The 13,133-nt window shown below is 37.9% G+C and overlaps 1 protein-coding gene across 6 annotated transcripts in view; it reads left to right on the forward strand.

Annotated features, from left to right (window-relative positions):
- The window catches only part of PTBP3 (polypyrimidine tract binding protein 3), a 108,427-nt gene that overhangs the window by 80,409 nt on the left and 14,885 nt on the right, over positions 1-13,133 (forward strand). The window lies entirely within an intron of this gene.

Genomic DNA, 13,133 nt, shown 5'->3' on the forward strand with positions numbered 1-13,133 from the left:
AATTTATTCTTTTTCTTGTGGTGTTAGCTTTGATCACTTATTTAAGTGATCTGGCAGGTTTCTTCCCTGTAATGTTACTATTTTTCCTTTTGTAATGATTTACTGGTTAAGATGATAAATACCCTGTTCTTAACATTTTTTACCTTTTATTTTTCACATCTGTTACCAAAATTATTTGTTACTGTGATGGTTGCCATGAGGTAATTTGCTAATTCCATCATTTCTTCTACCTTTATTAGCTAGCATTTTATTACAAAGAATGTTTTTCTTGGCCGGGTACGGTGGCTCATGCCTGTAATCCCAGCACTTGGGGAGGCCGAGGCGGGAGGATCATTTGAGATTGGGAGTTCGAGACCATCCTGGCCAACATGGTGAAACTCTATGTCTACTAAAAATACAAAAATTAGCTGGACATGGTGGTGCATCCCTGTTGTCCCAGCTACTTGGGAGGCTGAGGCAGGAGAATTGCTTGAACCTGGGAAGCAGAGGCTTCAGTGAGCCAAGATCATGCTACCGCACTCTAGCCTGGGCAGCAGAGCAAGACTCCATCTCCAAAAAATAAAAAAAGAGTGTTTTTTCTCAGCTGAGAACACTGGCTCACACCTGGGAGGATGAGGTTTCTTACCATCATCACTTTTATTTATTTATTCATACTGCTAACTTAAGTTTTTGTTTGTTCATTTGTTTTTATGAGACAGAGTCTTGCTCTGTTGCCCAGACTGGAGTGCAGTAGCACAGTCTGGGCTGGCTGCAACCTTTGCCTCCCGGGTTCAAGCAATTCTCATGCCTCAGCCTCCTGAGTAGCTGGGGCTATAGATGTGCACCACCACATCCAGCTAATTTTTTAATATTTTTTTGTAGACATGGAGTTTTGCCATTTTGGCCAGGCTGGTCTCGAACTCCTGACCTCAAGTGATCTGTCTGCCTTGGCCTCCCAAAGTACTGGGATTACAAGTGTGAGCTACCGTGCCCAGTGGAGCTTAATATTTACTAGACTTATTTTTCTGGGCTTTGCTACATTGTTCTAGTTGTCTCCTTTTGTCATTAGCAGAAGTCAGTCTCTGCTAAAGCCTTTTTTATCTTTTTCTTCTTCAAGACTATCTTGGCAGTTCTTGACCGTTTGTATTTTTTATGAATTTTAAGATCAGCTTGTCGAATTCCAAAAAAAAAAAAAAAAAAAGCAGCAATAGCTATTAGGGTTTTGATTGGGATTACATTGAATTTACAAATGAGTTAGAAGATAATTGACATCATTACAGTAGAATCTTCCAGTCTTTGAACATTGTGCATCTGTCCATTCATTTGGACATTTTTTTGGGGGGACAGGGTTTTCCTCTGTTGCCTAGGCTGAAGTGCAGTGGCGAAATTATGGTTCACTGCAGCCTTGACCTCTAGGCTAAGGCGACCCTCCCACCTCAGCCTCCTGAGTAGGCAGGACCACAGACACACATCACCATGCTCTGCTAATTAAAAAAAATTTTTTTTGTAGCGATAGGGTCTCACTATGTTACCTAGATTGATCTAGAACTCTTAGTCTCAAGTGGTCCTCCCACCTCTGCTTCCCAAAGCACTAGGATTACAGGCATGAGCCACTGTAGCCTGGATGTTCGTTAATGTCTTTCAGTAACATTGGGTGACTTTTCTCCTTAAAGATTTGCACTTTTTTTGGTTGCATTTATTCCAGAGCACTTCTTTTAATTTTATTTTACATGGCATAGTATGGTGGCTAAGAACCATACTTTTTGTATTTTGATTCTGGACCTATTATTTATAAGCTGTGTAATCTTGGACAAGTTGCTTAAGTGCTGTGCATTTCCCATTCTTTCTATGTGGAATGCTTAACAATTCTTAACTGGTAGGGTTTTGAACATTAAATGTGTTCATGTACTTGAAGGGTTTAAAATGATACCTAGCATAAGCACAATGTAGGTTTGAACTATCATTATTGTTTTGTTTTCTAACTATTGGTAATATAGAAATGCAGCATTGTTATCTCTTGATTTCATAACAGAAACCTTAATAAACTTATGAATTCTAATAATTTGCCTGTGGATTCTTTTTGCATTTCAATATATACCATCATATTATCTACGAATAATATCAGTTTATATCCTTTCTTCTAATCCTTGGGCCTTTTTTTATTTTTTAAGACAGAGTCTCGCTCTGTCACCCAGGCTGGAGCGCAGTGGCACAATTTCAGCTCACTGCATCCTCCACCTCCTGGGTTCAAGTGATTCTCATGCCTCAGCCTCCCAAGTAGCTGAGATTATGGGTTCCTGCCACCATGTCCAGCAATTTTTTTGTATTTATCATAGAGACAGAGTTTCACCATGTTGGCCAGACTGGTTTCAAATGCCTCACCTCAAGTGATCTACCCACCTTGGCCTCCCAAAGTGCTGGGATTACAGACGTGAGCCACCGCACCCAGCCTAATCCCTGGGACTTTTAATTTTTTTTCTTGCTTTAGTGCGATAGACCAAACTTCTAAAATTAATATAAAAATGAAAAAGGAAAGTATTTAGAATAGAGCTGCTGAAAACATTTCTCTTCTTAAGCTGTAAGACTTAATATGGAGCTGCAGTAATCAAGCCAGTATGGTAATGTTAGAAGGATAGTTATAGAGATTAATGGAGCATAGTACGAGAGGCTAGAAGTAGATCCACATATGTGGTCAATTGATTTTCAACAAAGTTGCCAATCTAATCCACTAGGGAAAGGAAAAATCTTTCAACAAGTGGGTTTTGTACAAATGGATATTAGTATTTGGGATAAAAAGCATTGACCGTTATCCTGTGGCATACTGACAAGTTAACTTAAAATAGGTCTTAGTCCTGTATGTAAAATTTGTGGTGTGGACCTAGCTATTCAGGAGGCTGAGGTAGAAGGATTACTTGATCCCAGGAGTTCTGGGCTATAGTGCTCTGTGCTAATCAGGTGTCTACACTTAAGTTCAGCATCAATATGGTGACTTCCCAGGAGAGGAGGACCACAAAGTTGCCTAAGGAGGGATGAATTGGTCCAGGTCAGAAGCAGAGGAGGTCAAAACTCCTATGTAGTTCAGTAGTGGTATTGTGCCTGTGAATAGCCACTATACTCTAGCCTGGGCAACATAGTAAGACCCTGTCTCTTAAAAACAAATAAACTTATACCTATAAAATTTCCAGAAGAAGACATTAGGAGAAAATTTTTGTAACCTGGGGATATGCAGAGTTTATTAGAACACAGAAAGCACAAACCATAAAAGGAAATAATTTACCTAGTGTACATCATAATTTTTGTGCTCCATTTGAAAGATACTATCAAGAAAACCAAAAGGCAAACATCCCTCCAAGTTGACAAAACCTCTGGCGCCTACCTAGCCTGGTCATTTGTGAAATTTAAAAATGTTGCTGGGCACAGTGGCCAGCACACCTGTAGTCACTGTTACTTGGGAGTCTGAGGCAGGAGGTTGTGTTTGAGCCCAGACTGGAGTGCACTCTAATCAAGCCTGTGAATACCTGCTGTACTCCATTTCAAGCAACACAGGCAGACCCCATCTCTAAAAAATATATAAATAAATACATTAAAATGTGACTTAATGATAAGTGTTAACTAACTAAACACAAATGTTCATAGCAGTTTTATTTATAATAGCCAAGACATATTCTACAAACAGGTGAATAGATAAAAATATGATGATTCTTCCACGCATTCAGATACTATTCAGCAATAAAAAGGAATAAAGTAGTGATAAAGGCAAAGGGATTATGCTGAATGAGAGAAGCCAGACAGAAAGGAACACCTAGTGTATAATTCTGTTTGTATATATTTCGATAAAATGCAAACTAATCTATAGTGTGAGAAAGATCAGTGGTTGCCTGAGGACAAGGTTTGGAGAGAGATGGATTGCAGAGGGACATGGGAAAATTTTCAGGAATGATGGGAATATTTGTTATCTTGACTGTGATGATAATTTCACATGCTTTAAATATACAGTCATGCATTGCTTAACCACAGGGATATGTTCTGAGAAACATGTCATTAGGCAGTTTTGTTGTATACTTACACAAACGTAGATATAGCCTACTACACACCTAGACTGTAAGGCATGTTACCGTAATGAATACTATAGGCAAATTAATATATGGTAAGTATTTGTGTATCTAAACATAGAAAAGGTACAGTTATAATACAGAATGAAAGATACAAATGGTACACCTGTATAGGGCACTTCCCATGAGTGGAGGTTGCAGGACTGGAAGTAATATTTTTCTTTTTTTTTTTTTATTTTTATTTTTATTTATTTTTATTTTATTTTTTTATTTTTTTTTTAAGAGAAAGAGAGAGAGAGAATAGGAAGGAGAAAAAAGGAAGAGAAAGAGAGAGAGAGAATGGGGAGGAGGGAGAAGGAAAAGAAAGAGGGAGAGAGAATGGGAGTATTGCTTTCTTGCCCAGGCTAGAATGCAATTTAGTAATGGGTATTGAAAACCTCTTTTATACTGATAATTATACTTAATGATGTAGTCAGGAAGGAATAAGGGAAGAAGATAACAAACAAACAGCCAACCAATATTTAATTTAAACCTATGAAATGCTATGCGATTACTGAGGAGTGATTTACTTCCAATTATATAGTCACCTTTGGAATAGGTGTGAGGTGGTAATGTATGTTTTGTGTATTTGAAGTGGAGAGTACTATAAATGTTTATTAAGTTTACTTGTTCCGGGTCTGAGTTCAAGTTCTGAATATCCTTGTTAATTTTCTATCTCGTTGATCTATAGAATCATTAACTCTTCTTGTTGCATTGATCCTTTTGCCATTATGTAATGTCATTCCTCGCCTCTTTTGATCTTTGTTGCTTTAAAGTCTACTTTATCAGAGGTGAGAATTGCATCTCCTGCTTTTTGTTTATTAGTTTATTTTTACTCTCTGTTCAATTGGTAAATCTTCCTCCTTCTCTCTGAGTCTTTGTGTATTGTTTCATGTAAGATGGGCCCGGATGCAGCATACCGATGGGTTTTGGCTTTTTATCCAATTAAAATATATATAAGTTTAATACCAGCATTTGATGCTAGCTGGCTGTTTTGCCCATTAGTTGATGTGAATTTTTTATTGTGTTAAAGTTCTTTGCTTTTTGATATATTTTTGGAAAGGCTGATATTGGTTGTTCCTTTATATGTATAGTGCTTCTTTCAGAAGCTCTTGTAAAGCAGGCCTGGTGGTGGTGAACTCTCTAAGTACTTGTTTGTTCGCAAAAGATTTAATTTTTCCTTCGCACATAAAGCTTAGTTTGGCTGGATAGGAAATTCTGGGTTGAAAGTTCTTTTCTTTAAGGATGTTAAATATTGGTCCCCACTCTTTTCTGACTTGTAGGGTTTCTGCTGAGAGATCTGCTGTAAGTCTGATAGGTTTCCCTTTATGGGTAACCTGAACTTTCTCTCTAGCTGCCCTTAGTATTTTCTCCTTCATTTCAACCCTAATAAATCTGGCGATTATGTGCCTTGGGGTTGGTCTTCTTGAAGAATATCTTTGTGGTGTTCTCTGTATTACCTGGAGTTGAATATTACCCTGCCTTGCCAGGTTGGGAAAATTTTCCTGAATGATATCCTGAAGAGTATTTTCCAACTTGGATTCATTCTCTTCATCACATTCAGGTACACCTATCAAACGTAAATTAGGTCTTTTCACATAGTCCCATATTTCCTGGAGACTTTGCTCATTCCTTTTCATCCTTTTTTCTGCATTCTTGTCTTCTCGTTTCATTTCACTGAGCTGGTCCTCGACTTCTGATATCCTTCCTTCTGCTTGATCAATTCGACTGTTTAAACTTGTGCATGCTTCGCGAAGTTCTCGTGTTGTGTTTTTCAGCTCCATCAATTCACTTATATTCTTCTCTAAATTGTCCATTCTCATTAACATTTCGTCAAACCTTTTTTCAAGGTTCTTAGTTTCTTTGCATTGGGTTAGAATAAGTTCTTTTAATTCACAGAAGTTTCTTATCACCCACGTTTGGAAACCTGCTTCTGTTATTGGAACACCCGTGTAATCTATTAAACCTTGTTCCGTTACTGATGAGGAATTGCAATCCCCTGTAGAGGGAGAGGCATTCTGATTTTGAGTATTCTCTACCTTTTTACGCTGGTTTCTTCCCTTCATTATATATTTGTCCGTCTGTCGTCTTTATAATTACCGACTTTCTAACTGGGTCTCTGACGTCCAACTTGTTGATTCCCTGCGCCGAAATCTGAGCAATCCACTGAGCCGGCCAAAACAGCGGTGTTAAGATTGATGGTGCTTTTCTGCCCGGGAATCTCCGGACTCTGCACCAAGAACTGGCGTGCTAAGGCACCAGCAAAACCGCCACGCCGGCCACAAGAGTCGCCCTGGCGACCCGTGGAGCTCCTCCACTGGGAATCTCGTGGTCCGTGAGCAACTAATATTCGTCTGAAAGTGTGGCGTCCTCTCGTTCTTTGCGCTTTCACTGGGAGGTACGTGCCCGAGCTGCTAATCATCAGCCATCTTGGATTTTTTTCTTTTTTTAATAATAAATTAGCCTTAGCTTGCCCGGGCATGGTGACTCATGCCTGTAATCCGAGCACTTTGGGAGGCCGAGGCAGGAGGATCACCTGAGGCCAGGAGTTCAAGACCAGTCTGGCCAACATGGTGAAACCCCATCTGTCCTAAAAATAAAAAATTTAGCTGGGTGTGGTGGCAGGCTCCTGTAATCCCAGCTGCTAGGGAGGCTGAGCTAGGAGAATTGCTTGAACCCAGGAGGTAGAGGCTGCATTGAGCTCAGATTGTGCCACTGTACTCCAGCCTGGGCAACAGAGTGAGACTCAGTTTTTAAAAAATAAATACATAAAATAACCTTAGCTTACTGTAACTTTCTAACTTTATAAACTTCTATTTTTAACTTTTCACTCTTTTGTAATAATACCTAGCTTGAAGCACAAGCACATTGTGTACAAACTTTTTTATGTACAAGCTGTACAAAAATACTCTTCTTCATATCTTTATTCTGTAAACTTTTTTCTATTAAGAATTTTTTTTTTACCTTTTATACTTTTTTATTAAAAACTAAGACACAAACACGCATTAGCCTAGGCCTACGCAAGGTCAGGATTGTCAATATCACTGGCTTCTACTTCTGCATCTTGTCCCACCGGAAGGTCTTCAGGGACAGTAACATGCATGAAGCTGTCGTCTCCTATAATGACAATACATTCTTGTGGATTACCACCTGAAGGACCTGCCTGAAGCTGTTTCACAGTTAAGTTTAAAAAAAATAAAAATAAAAACAAGTAGGAGTACACTCTAAAATAACAATACAAAGTGTAGTATAGTACGTATATAAACCAGTAACATAATTCTTTATTATGTACTACATTGTATAGTATTGTGTACTGTACATAATTATATTTTCTGTACTTTTATATTATTGAGTTTGTTTATGCCAGCATCACTACAAACATATGAATACTATGTTGCACTACAGTGTTACAATGGCTATAACATTACTGGGCAATAGAAATTTTTCAGTTCCATTATAATGACATGGGACCACCACTGTATATGTGGTTCATTATTGACTGCTGACTGCTGTGCATGACAGTATATCAAAACTCATCACATTGTACATACACAAATACACATAATGCAGTACATATACATATGCCTTTTATTGTGTGTAAGTTAGAAAAGAAATTAAGTCAAATCATTTTACTCTAATGTTGACTACCCTCCAAAGGTTTCTATTTCTTTCAGAGTGGATGCCCCCATCTTTACATGGGATTACAGGCACTGTACCATCTTTTTTCTTTTTGACAATTCTTTTTACGTGCTCCCCTACATCATCCTTCTACCCACCAATACTGATACCCCTATTGTTTGTCAAACATTTTAGGTATGTTCCAACCTCCAGATCTTTCCACTGGTTATTTCTTCTGCCTGGAGTGCTTTTCTCCCAGGTATACTGAGAGAGATTTTTCTCATCTGCCCTTGACCTGTCTTGAGCAGCTCTTCCTCAGAACTCTCCTGATTCTTTCTGTTCTTTCTTTCTTTCCTTTTGTTTCTTTTTTTCTCCCTTCTCTTCTTTCTTTCAACAGGTCTCTCTCACTCTGTTACCCAGGCTGGAGTGCAGTGGTGCAATCATGCCTCACTGCAGCCTGAACTCTTGGGCTCAAGCAGTCCTTCCACCTCAGCCTCCTGAGTAGCTGAGAATACAGGCATGTACCACCATGCCTGGCTAATTTTTAAAATTTTTGTACAGGGGGTGTTCTTACTATGTTTCTCAGGCTTCTTTTGAACTCTTGGCCTCAAGTGATCCTCCCACCTTGGCCTCTCAAGTACAGGGATTCTAGGTGTGAGTCGCTGTGCACAGCCTGTTTTTTTCTATAGTAATTGTCACCTTCTTACATGCTATACAATTAACTTACTGTATATTCTGTATATTGTTTATTCTGTTTTTATCTCTGTAAAGCTTCACCAGGGCAGACTTGGGGAGTAGGGTGCCTATTTAGTTTACTAATGTTTCCCAGTGCCTGAAGCAAAATACCCATGCAAACAATATTTGCTGAATGAATGTTTATTATTCTGTTTTTCCACTATTGTTTTGAAGTTTAGCACTGTTTCTGTTTTTATCTAGAATTTTTACTTTTACACATTTTACCAAAATCTAATGTTAATTAATAACTGTACCTTTTCTAACATAATAGAAGAATATTAGGACACTTGGACTCCTTTTACCTCCTCCTAACCTGTGATGTTATTATTTTATTTTTACATTATTTGACTTTAATCTTGCAATTTGTTATTGTCTTGTACAATCAGTGTTCATTTAAATTAAACCATATATAACTCTTTAGGCTTTTCACTCCTTCTTGCAACTCAGACATGCCATCTGAAAACACTTATATTCTGCCTGAAGGATAGTCTTTATTATTTCACTTAGGAAAGGTCTGTGGTAACATACTTGAAGTTATTTGCCCCAATTATCTTTTGTTTGAGACGGAGTTTCGCTTTATTTGCCCAGTCTGGAGTGCAATGGCGCGATCTTGGCTCATTGCAACCTCCACCTCCCAGGTTCAAGTAACTCTCCTGCCTCAGTCTCCCAAGTAGTTGGGACTGCAGACGCATGCCACCATACCCGGCTAATTACTTTTATTTTTAGTGGAGATGGGGTTTCACCACGTTGACCAGGCTGGTCTCAAACTCTTAACCTCAGGTGATCTGTCTACCTCAGCCTCGCAAAATGTTGGGATTACAGGTGTGAGCCACCATGCTGGACCTAATTTTGTGTATTTAGTAGAGGCAGAGTTTCTCCATGTTGGTCAGGCTGATCTCGAACTCCCAACCTCTGGTGATCCGCACACCTCAGCCTTGCAAAGTGCTGGGATTAAATACAGGCATGAGCCACTGTGCCAGCCAATATCTTTCTTTTGTTATCAAGTTGAAGAGTTATTTTTACCGAATATAAAGTTCTAGGTTGAGAGATATTTTTCTTTCAGCATATTAAAGATACCATTTTATGATGTTCTGGTTTCCGTTGTTGTTCTTACAAAGTTGTCACCGGGCGTGGTGGCTCACACCTGTAATCCCAGCACTTTGGGAGGCCGAGGAGGGCGGATCATGAGGTCAGGAGATCGAGATCATCCTGGCCAACATGGTGAAACCCCATCTCTATTAAAAATACAAAAAATAAACTGGGTATGGTGGCGCGTGCCTGTAATCCCAGCTACTCGGGAGACTGAGGCAGGAGAATCACTTGAACCTGGGAGCTGGAGTTTGCAGTGTGCCAAGATCATGCCACTGCACTCTAGCCTGGAGACACAACAAGACTCTGTGTCAAAAAAGAAAGAAAGTTGTCAAGCTAACTGCTGGTTTTTTTGTTTTTGTTTTTTTTTTTTCTGGCTATTCTTTAGGGATTTTTCTTTTCTTTGGTGTCCATTTTCTTTGGTGTGGTTTCAGTATGATGTATTCATTTAAGGATTTTATTCTAATTGGAGCTCATTGGGCTTCTTGAGTCAGTGGATTGTTATTTTCAGTGGTTGTAGAAATCCTTTCATATATTTCCTCTTGTCACTATTTCTCTTCTGTCTTTCTGGAGCTTTAATAGGACATGTTATATCCCCCACTCTGTCCTCAGTGTATCAAACTTACTTTCCTTTCTGAGTTGCATTCTGAAGAATTTCTTAGGACCTATCTTTCAGTTCACTAATGACACTCTTCAACTTGATTTAATTGTTGTTAAATCTGTCCTGTAATTTTAGATTTTAGCAATTGTGGCTTTCATTTCTAGAAATTTTATTTGGTTCATTTTTAAAAAGTGTCTCCTGTACTACAGATACTTTTTTGTATGCCCTTTTTCAAACTTACTGTTTAAATCTTCATCTGCTTAATTTAGTATCTCAGATTTTTTATAATTTTATTTCTGCTTAGATATTTCTGACTTTTTGGTTTTTTTGTGGGAGAGGGTGAGGATGAGTTACTCATTTTACTTGGAGAATTAATTATGATTGTTCTTTGAGGCTCAGGATCAAGGTGTTTGTTCCTCCAGAGAGAATTTGCCTGCAACATTACAGGCTCTACATTTGGGATCATTTTAACCTAAATTAATAGCTTAGTTTTCCTTTAGACTTCCAAGAAATGTAAATTTAGATTGTAAATTTTTGTGAAAACTTCCTTTTGGTTAGAACTTTTTAGGGATTTTTCTTCTTTCTGTGCTAGTCACAAAGCTCACCTTCCTGGTAGTCTTCTGAAGATGGGAATAGTAGTAGATAGGGTAGGTTATTTTCAGCCTATACTAATAGATTAATGCAGTGAGAGTGTCCTGTTGACTTCCCACCTTGGGCTACTCTGGGATTTACTTCTGGCCTGCTACCCCTTGAAGCTGACCAAATCAAAGCTCAGTGTCACAGGGTTAGAGTTTTAGCCTAGTTACTCCTTATAATCATGGCAACTTTTTTTTTTTTTTTTTTTAAAGAAAGTCTTTATACTCATTCATTGGGCATTTTCTGCAGTAAGGTTGGTTTATATTAATCATTCTCCAATTTAGACATTAAGCTTGTTTCTTTAGGATTTTGCTGTTTTAAATAACACTGTGATAAACTGATTTCATAGGTTAAAATGTTATCTCATGTATTAATTCGTATTCCCTTAGTTGCTATCATGGTGGTACATTTTCTAAATGTGAAGAATCCATTCTTAGTCATTCAGACCTGAAACATTTTTCTTAAAGGTTTGTGTAATTGCTTCATGAAATGAAGATTAGAATGCGTTGTCTAACAGGTTACTTTGCTATATAATGTTTCTGTTTCTGCTCATTTAGGTAGTGTAGATTATATAGACACTTGAAGAATGCTTATTTTGTCAAATTTTAGCAAATGTTCTTATTATCTTATCTTACCTGGAAACAGTTATTTAAATTTGGTCATGATAATTGTTTGCCAGTTCTTTTATGTATTTTTGTTGAATGTTCTGTGATAGTTATCTCAAAATCTTTCCTCATTTCTCTCAAACCTACTGCTTGCTAGAGCTCTGCCTCACCCCTTCTGTAGCCATATGTATTAGCCACTTTGCCATGCTTAAAAACTACTCCCCTTCATCAGTGGTTTATAGAAATTAATGTTTTTCTCTCCCACGTGCCTCAGTAGCTGTGAATAAGCTCTTGCAGCCATCCTCCACTTGTCTTTTTAATCTAGGGCCAACACAAAAGATCCACTCCTTTTTGAGACATGGCATTCTTGTGGCAGACAGTAAAGAATAAGGGAGCAGGTATAAACCCGTAATGCCACTTAAAGGTTCTGCGTAGAAGTAGCATGTGTCATTTCCACCATTATTGTTTGGGAAAAACGTGACATGATCAAGCCCAGTGTGAACTGCGTGGAAATGTGTGCTCCTCTGCCAAAAGGCATTGCAAGTCATGTACGGCCAGTTATATAGAAGGGAGCAAACAGATATTTTGCAACAATAATACAGTAGCCACCGTAGCTCTCCTTATGTTTAACTTTATTTTTAGCTTTTCTAGTGTAGATTTTCATAATTGCTTGGGTCTATCTTGAAGCCTCTTTGTGAAGTCTTCTTTGTGCCTTAAATATAGTTTTTTCTGTTGTAAAAATGAGTCATTTTACCTACGACCTTGAGCTTACTTGCATGTAAGTTTAGCAAAGACAAAATCTTGTCTGCTTTGTTTCTGACTAGAATGCTTTAGCTCATGATATGCTTTCAACATGTATTCGTTAAATGATTTCACTCTCTCTTCTTACTTCATCAGTTATTCTGTCAGTTACTCTCATTTTTTGTATCTCAATGTCAATTCTGTCCGCTAATTCTATCCCTGCAGTCTCTTGTGACTGTATTTTCTTGAATTACTATAATTAGTTACATATTTAATAAATTATATTAAGTAATTCTTTTTAATGAAGAAAATGAAATTATATGAGTTTTTAACTCTTGGAAAATGGAGCCTACATACTTGTGCCTATAAATATGCTCATCTCCCTATCATTAAAACAGCAAACTCTCTGCTTTGAGCTTTGCAATCTAACCTCTCACTATTTCTGTAATAGTGTTGTTTACCTTCCTCATTTCTCATTCTCTGTGCCCTATATTGAAGGTCCTTCCCATCCCCCTTTTGAAACTATTCCTCTAGATTCTGAGGTACTATATTTCCTTGTTTTTTTCCTATTTCTAAGGCTATTCTCTTTCTGTAGGATATTCCTTTTCCTTCTATTGCTTAAGTGTACCTCTACCCCCAGGCTGTGTCTTTAGCCTTCATTTCTTGTCTTGTGCCCTTTTTAGTGGAGCTCTCATTTGTATGGCTTTCACACTTATGTCTACACAGGTAATCCACAAATTTATGTGTTTACTTATAATAATCTGAGTTTGCTCCTTTATTTCCACTTTTTGGCATTTCTGTTTGAATGTCTTATCATCTTGAATTTGATATGTCCCAAACCAAATTAATCATTTGTCTACTAAAAGTGACTCTTTCATTGGAACTCTTACTTTTGTTGATGATACACAGTCACCAGGCTTTTTAAAGGAAAGAGAAGACCAGCATTTGTTTAGTATTTAGTACACACTAAATACTGTGCATCTTTGATTACTAATAGCTAGCTCAGGTTTTACCTCCAGAGAAAACTTTTATATCACT

The sequence above is a fragment of the Aotus nancymaae genome, unplaced genomic scaffold (assembly GCF_030222135.1).
Source record: "Aotus nancymaae isolate 86718 unplaced genomic scaffold, 86718_ANA_hifiasm-v0.15.2.pri h1tg000003l, whole genome shotgun sequence".
Taxonomy (NCBI): Eukaryota; Metazoa; Chordata; class Mammalia; order Primates; family Aotidae; genus Aotus; species Aotus nancymaae.